The sequence below is a fragment of the Lactuca saligna genome, chromosome 5 (genome assembly GCF_052625555.1).
Source record: "Lactuca saligna cultivar CGN05327 chromosome 5, ASM5262555v1, whole genome shotgun sequence".
Classification (NCBI taxonomy): domain Eukaryota; kingdom Viridiplantae; phylum Streptophyta; class Magnoliopsida; order Asterales; family Asteraceae; genus Lactuca; species Lactuca saligna.
Genome location: NC_136421.1, coordinates 99377369 through 99386120, shown reverse-complemented (window position 1 = coordinate 99386120; position 8752 = coordinate 99377369).

The following is an 8752-nucleotide window of genomic DNA, read 5'->3' as shown; positions in this document are numbered from 1 at the left end:
TAAACACAGATGGAAAACCATTTTCTTTCACTGTTGCATATAAAACCTATTTTTCTGTTTCAGGTATCAGGTATTAAGTTTTTTCATTCTTTTCCATGTATATATTACATATAATCATGTTAGAATTTGGTCTATATTAGTTCCTATCAAATGGACTTAATATCATGTTTTTTTTTATTATTGCATCATCTTAGTTGTTCCCAATAGAATGGTGTAGCTGTGTTTTCACAAAAGATTTGATTCTCTTGTTTCAGTGAAATCTGTGTAGAAGGATTGGAGATGCTGGAAGATGGCCTTCCTGATGCTGGTAAGATCATGAAATTTTTCCATAATGGGATTGAAACTCATACTTTGACTGCTTTAAAAAATTTGAGTTGATTGAGAAATCCGAATAACACTTTGTTTGTTATTAGGTCATACAGAGCATCATAAGTGAGCTTGAATCAGAAGGGGCACTTCCAAGAAGTAATTTGAGGGTTTCATCGCTGGCTACATATTGTAGACCTAGGTCGGTTTGCTACATAATTTCCTTTATGTCTGTCTATGGATGTAATTATAATTTCTCTACGATTTAATTGTGTTCAATACATAAGACATGATATTAACCGTTGGATTATGTGCTATTCTCCACAAAGCGTATTGAAGAAATTGAAGGGCAGGGTTAGATAAGACCAATTATGCTATATATGTTGTGACCTGTGAGCACCTGTGGCAAAAGTTTGATTTTGGATTAAGCTATTGGCATTAGTCGCTTAACCCATAAATTTTGAATGAATACTATATCGAACAATATATTGTTGTGCTTAGTTGTTGTAATCGTATGTATAGCCTTCCTTTTTGTGACTAGTACAAAGATATTTGGAATGGAAAAAATAAATAGAAGAGTTTATTAGTATAGAAAATTGTAATCGTATGTTCTGTGGGGTGGAAATAAATGATAATCTTGCACTAGAAAATTGTAATCGTGTTTGATCCTTGTGGTTTATGTCATTCATAAGCTGTTGGCAAGGTTTTAAGAGAAGCAGCAGAAGCTACAGTTGCTTCTCAAGCTGAGGCTACAAAATGGAAACACAAATATGAATTAAAAAGAGAAAAGAATATGCAATTGGAACAAAAATAATAACCAAAGTTGACAAATGTTTCAATTTTGATCTAAAAATGGGAAAATCAGAAAGCTCTGGGACCATTTTTTTTTATAATTTACCCACAAATATTCACAAAATCATTTGTATTTTCATGAAGAATATGATGAGGTGCATTATATTGTTTACATTTTATAATTCAGATTTCTTTGAAGTGGGAAACTCCTCCTCAGACTGTGCTTATCTTGACAAAATCAAAATCAACTTCAGTCAAAATCTTTTGTGCAGAAATGGTCAGGTATTATGACTTCAATTGTCTTCTTAAAGCGTATTTTTGGCATATGGCTATTAGTTAATCACTTATGTTAAAGGATATTTCTTTGATCTTATGCATTACATTGTTGTATATTATTATTTACAATAGTTCTTTAAGTGATGTGAGGTGATAAGATCCGTTATAGATCTGATATCAATAGAGGAAATTCTGTACCTTTCTATGGTTCTTAATATCATCTGCTGTTACTTGTTAAACTATAGCTGCTTGCTAGTTATTTTTGAATTTTTGGCCTCACTAAGTTGGCAAATTGTATTCGATTGCTACTTAATTATTGTGAATTTTTGGCTGAACTACTTATGATCTTTCAAGAAATAGGTTGTACAGATAAAGATTCCCTCTGTACCTCATACACAATGGTTATTTATAATTCTTATTATTTCATTTCTATCTTATTCTTCTAATAAGCCATCAATTCCAATGCAGTCGACTGTTTTTTAGATTCTTTATGATTTGTATTTAGTTTAATCTTCTATCCAGACCAAATTATCCTTGAAAGGACTTATTAATGATCATCATGTTTGGCATCCTGCGAAATTGTTCATAATTGGGCTGTTAATGTTCTTGTTTGTTTTCATTTATACAGGTAACAATCTTGTTGAATTAGAGGTGAAGAAGACATGGCTTTCTGTGGACCATATGAATCAGATGTTAATGGTAACAAGTTTAACACTCGAGTCCATACTAGCAGATGTTAATGGTAACAAGTTTAATACATGTGTCTTTGTTATACATATAGATTAGGAAGGTAGATCCGACTGTGGACATAGAGGCTGATGAAGGAGACAATTACACACATATTCCAGTAAGAAACAGAGTTAGATGATTATTTGTTAGTTTTATAGGAATGTATAACCCATGTTAGCAATGTATTATTTTTTTTAACATTTGAATGATTCTTTGTATGACATATTATAATTTGTGTAATTTATTTTATTTTTTGAGTATGAAATTTTATTTTATATTATGCAATGGATTGTATTTTTTGTATATGGTATTTTATTTATATTATGAGACATTAAATGCAAAATTAATTTAAAAATTAATAAATATATAAATATATATTTTTAAACATTTAAATTTACGATATGCAAAAATGTGTGTCATCTTCATTTATGACATGGCCTTTCTTGACAGGGGTTTTAATGATACACATTGCGTGTCGTAAATGTGCGTCGTCTATAGACGATGCGCGAAAGCGTGTCGTCTCTCATTATCACAGGGCCTTCCTTGACGAGCATTTGCGTGTCGTCTGAGCGTTTTACGACACACATTGCGCATTGTAAAAGGCTGTTTTTCTAGTAGTGAATCGTATTCTTGCTGAAGGGGAGCATGATGATAATGAAACCATAAATCTTGATCAAAATGATGACCTAAATGATAGTATTTCTGTTGTAGGATCCGGAAATGAAGAGATGTACAAAGATGCACCTTTGGACTTTGATCCAGCATATCCATCGTTGGAAAAGTGGACAAGGAATCATCCGAAAGAACAAGTGATCGAGAATCCACATGATGGAGTTTTGACTAGAGCTCAAATTCATGCAAAGAATGAGGTACTGAATACTCATCAAGAATTTTGCATGTTTAATGTTTTCATCTCCAAAATAGAACTAAAGTCAGTTTAGGTTGCAATGGAACAATTTGATTGGGTTGTTGCAATGCAATCTGAATTGGATGAATTTGAACGAAACAAGGTTTGGAGATTAATTCCTAAAGCTAATGATGTTTCTATTGTCAGATTAAAATGGATTTTCAAAAACAAAACCGACAAAGATGGGAATGTTATATGAAACAAAGCACGATTAGTTGTTAAAGGTTATTCATAACAAGAATGTATCAATTATGAAGAAACCTTTTCCCCTGTTGCAAGACTCGAGGCTGTTCGAATATGTTTGGCTTATGCAGCTCATAAATATTTTGATGTTTATCAAATGGATGTAAAATGTGCATTTCTTAATGGTGAACTTGAAGAAACGGTGTATGTAGAACAACGTCCAGGTTTTGTTAACAAAAAACATCGTAATCATGTTTATATTTTAGATAAAGTTGTATACGGGTTAAATCAAGCACCAAGAGCATGGTATGCAACTCTTACCAGTTTCTTAAAACAGTCGAAATTTAAACATGGATCACTTGAACCCACATTATTTCGAAAGAAAGTTGGGAATCATCTAATGCTTGTTCAAATTTATGTCGATGATATTATTTTTGGCTCTACTGACCCTGCTTTGTCTAGTGAATTCGAAAGCTTGATGAAAAACCAATTCGAAATGAGCATGATGGGTAAAATCAATAATTTTCATGGTTTAAACATTCATCAAAGCAGAGAAGGGATTTTCATCAATCAAGAATAATATACAAGGAATTTTCTCGAAAAATTTAGGATGATGAATAGCACGAAGTTAAGAGTACCAATGGCAGTTGGAACAAGGCTAACACCTTCGTTATACATACCTACTGTTGATCTTACTTTATACAGAAGTATGATAGGTTCATTGCTTTATCTTACATCAAGTAGACCTAATATCATGTTTTCTATATGTAATTGTGTCACACGCCAAAACCGGAACGGCAGAAACATTCGGGGGTGGAGGACATCATGTCAAGTATCACGAGATATGTATATGGTAAGCAAGTAATGAAAAACCATTTCATTTAGAAAGAAAGTGTTTACCATGTATGTGTTCACAAAACATAGAAGTCATAAACAAATAACAAAACAAGACTTGAAGCTATAATGCTCCATCTTCTGAAGTCCCAGCACAAGCACCTGTCTAATAGTCTCCTGAGAATACAAGTTATTTGAAAGAGTTAATCAGCAATTAAGCTGGTGAGTTCATAAGATTTTAGTGATGTGAGTAAGCTGTAAAGTGTTGTTGAAAATGTATATGTAAAGTGATGTAAGCTGTAAGTTCTGTTTTGTAAAGTTTGCCTGTTCCTCTAGAAAATCATATATTTCCTACTTTAATGGGAGTTGAGTAAAATGACACTACAAGCCTTTCTATGTGTAATAAGTGGGTACAAGTTATATATATACTTGGAGTAAACAAACAATCGATTGTGCGCATCTGCCCTCAACTCACAACCCAACGGGGTACAGTAAGTAAGGCGGATAACACACATTCCATTGGTTGTTAGATCGTTGTCATATATAACCATGGTGTATTCACTTGTTACTCATGAGAGTATTTGTGTTGAAAAATGTAGATAGTTGAACCAAGAAAACCCCTTATTTTCCTAATAGTTGTTTGGTTTGTATACAAGAAATTCCCATATTTTCCTAAAGTAATAGTTTGTTTAATGTCCAAGACTAAAAATTGGAAGCAAGCCACATGCTTTTGAAGATTTTAAACATAGCTTTATATAATAAACCTATCAGAAGATTTCCGTTTGGTAGATAAAGAATAGTTTTAATAGCTACTCGTTCATCAATCAGAAGTACTATAATAATTGTGTATCCGATGAGTTTTATAACCATACTAAACATAATATGTCTGTAGTGATGTTTTTCAGGCGTCGTAGCGTTATGACAAACTGTCACCCCAAAGTACGGACTGTAGCTAACAGTCAGGGCGCGGGATCATGACTTCCTGTATAGATCTATACACATTTGACACGTTCTCCTAACGGGAGACTCTGGTTATAGACAGGACTTGTAGTATTACTTTCTAACAAGAAGGTAGTATTTGAAGATATACACATCTCATGGATTCTCAACTAAGTCTGTATTAAAGTAATAGTTTTGTATGCAAAGTTTATCCTTTTCCACAATGTTTGACAAAGCATAAATCATAAGTTTTTAGAATGTATAAAACGGCTTAGCAACGAAAGGTACTTTGAAATCACTATATACTTTGTATAAGTCTAATGTACGCAAAGTATGACAAGAGTTTTCCATAGTAGTAATGAATTCCAAGTGATTTATTCGATAAAAACAAGTGAAGTGAAACTTTATAAAACACACGATAATAACCGTATGTTTTCTTGTATCCCCCCCTAAAAGAGTATAAAAGCATTTAAAATGTATTCAAAGTGTGTTTGAAGGGGGTATGAACTCACTTGATAGTTTGAAGAAGGTGTGACGAAAACCGAGCAGAACTTTGGCTTGAAAAAAACGGATTTTCTCGGGATTCTCAGGAATCTCGGGATTATAAACGACCTTCGGAACTTGATCTAAGCGACCAGGGCTTTGGGTTTGCACGGGCACGGAAAACGAGTCAAAATGCAAGAAGAACGAGAGGAAATGAGCAAGTTTTCATGGAACCCTCAGATCCCTTTTATAGGGGCTGAGAGGCCTCGGTACGCGGGGCGTACCCTGCGTCATGCATGACCGAGTTCTCGACTGCCCCGGAGTTCGGATGGGACGGGGTGTAGCTCCCATAGGGGGCGACGTGGACGAACCGGGGCCAAGGCCTTGAGTACGCTGGGCGTACTCGTGTACGCAGGGAGTACTCGCGTGACTCAGACTTCGGATAATACCGAAGTTTTCAATAAAAAAATATATATATTAATTATTTATCAAACTTCAAAAATTCATATCTCCTTCATACGAACTCTATTTTCGACGTTCTTTATATCCACGCGTAGGTGAGACTAAGATCTACAACTTTCGTTTAGATTCCGTCGGCAAATTCCGAAATTATTTTTATTATTTATTTTTTAAAAGGTCGGGGTAAGAAAATTCGTTAAAAATTCATAACTTTTTTATACGATGTTCGTTTTGGGCATTCTTTTTATGTACGTTTGTAGTTTAACGATATCTATGACTTTCATTTAGACACCTAAGGTCAAAAAGTATTTTATTGAAACTTTGCGTTTTTACAAAACTTCGTATTGCTGGTTTTTGTCGGAAAACTTAGAATGGTCATAACTTCTTCCTTATAACTCGGATTTTAGTGTTCTTTATATGCTTGGAAACCTTAAGAAGATATTTACTACATAGTGTACTCCAAACAGAGCTTTTGAATACTTCATTTTTCGGTGATATTTTAATCCCTTTTTCAAAGAGGTTAGAAGACTCGATCTTCAATGACCTGAAATGACAGGTTGTTACAGATGTGTTGGATTAATGTCTAAGTTCATAATTATATTTGGTATGTACTTGACCCGACCCGGCATGGTCCATTTGGGTTGCACTTCACCGGCACAATTTATATGGATAGTCTTTTGAGAATAGTATATTTATGATTTATATTAATATATTATAAGTTCTAATATATTAATATATAATCATATTATTTAATTAGTATTGATCAAGAATTAATTTATAATTAATTAAGTGATCAAAATGAACTAATTAAATATGGACTCTTATATATATGGAATGGGCCAAGTTCATTTAGGTTGGGCTAAGCTTTCATGGATAGTCCATGGAGTGTTTAACCCATGGATCATATGAAATGAAAGGTCATGGGTTTAACCCTAGTCTCCATACTATATAAAGATGTAATTGGTTAGTGAAATGGTGTCACACCCCCAAACCAGAACGACGGAAACGTTCGGGGGCGGAGGACGTCATATTCAGTATCATAACAGTTCATAGAAAGGAAAGTACACACCACCATACATATATAAAGGTTTTTAAAAATGTTTACATAATTGTATTCATTACATGTTCAAAAGGTAAATACATAAACATCTTTCAAAAGAAGTAATTAACGCCAGCGCGTCAATCCCAAAAGTTGATTTCCAAACCTACTTAGCGGTTCCCTGAGAATACAAGTTATTTCAAAGAGAAAGTGTCAACAATTAAGTTGGTGAGTTCATGAGTAGCGTTTTGAGAAAATGTACGCCATTCGAAAGTTCGTGCATGTTTTCCAGAAAACGCAGTATTTCAAATGTAAAGAGTTATGATTTGTTGTGTTGTAAATGAATGTATTAGATCCAGAAAATCTCATATTTTCCCTAATGGTTGAGATATGAATTGTTGTGTTGTCCAAGAAAATACCTTATTTTCTTATAAAAGTATGAAATGCATATGAATGTTCGTGTTATAAGTTGTAAATAATTGCACCAGGAAAATCCCTTATTTTCCTATTAGTTGTTTGGTTTGTATATAGGAAAAACCCTTATTTTCCTAACATAACTGGCAGTCTCTAAGACCAAAAATCGCAAGCAACCGCCGTTCTTAAAAGTTGTGTCATAGTTTTATATAATAAAGCTATACGAAGATTGCATTTGTTAGATGAAGAATAGTTTTAATAGCTACACGTTCATAAAAGCATAATACTATAATAATTGTATATCCGATGAGTTTTATAACCATACTAAACATAATATGCCTGTAACGACGTTCTTCAGGCGTCGCAGCGTTATGCCAACTGTCACCCCAAAGGACGGACTGTAGCTAACAGTTAGGGTGCGGGATCATGACTTCCCGTATAGATCTATACACATTTGACATGTTCTCCTAACGGGAGACTCTGGTTATAGACAGGACTTGCAACATTACTTTCTAATAAGAAAGTAGTGTTTGAAGATATACACATCTCATGGATTCTCAACTAAGTCTGTATTAAAGTGATAGTTTTGTATGCAAAGTTTATCCTTTCTCACAATGTTTGACAAAGCATAAATCATAAGTGTTCAGAATGTATAAAACGACTTAGCAAAGAAAGGTACTTTGAAATCACTATATACTTTGTATAATTCTAATGCACGCAAAGTATGACAAGAGTTTTCCATCGTAGTAAGGAATTACTAGTGATTTATTCGATAAAAACAAGTGAAGTGAAACTTTATAAAATACACGATAATAACCGTATGTTTACTTGTATTCCCCCCCCCCCCCCCTAATAGAGTATAAAAGCATTTAAAATGTATTGAAAGTGTGTTTGAAAGGGGTATGAACTCACTTGATTGATTGAAGAAGGTGTGACGAAAATCTAGCAGAACTTTCGCTTGAAAAGGTGGATTTTCTCGGGACTTCTCGGGAGCAAAATCGACCTTCGGGACTTGCACAAAATGACCAGGGCTTCGGGGTAGTGCGAGCACGGAAAACGAGGCAAAATGCAAGAAAAGTGAGAGAGAATGAGCAATTTTTCCGGGAATCCTCGCATCCCTTTTATAGGAGGCTGGAACCACCTCGGTACGCGGGGCGTACGCGTACGTCACGCATGACCGAGTCCTCGACTGCCTCGGACTTCGGATGGGACGGGGGGGGGGGGGGTAGGCTCGCATAGGGGTGACGTGGACGATCCGTGGCCAAGGCCTTGAGTACGCTGGGCGTACTCGTGTACGCAGGGCGTACTTGTGTGACTCAGACTTCGGATAATACCGAAGTTTTGTATAAAAATATATATTAATTATTTATCAAACTTCAAAAATTCATATC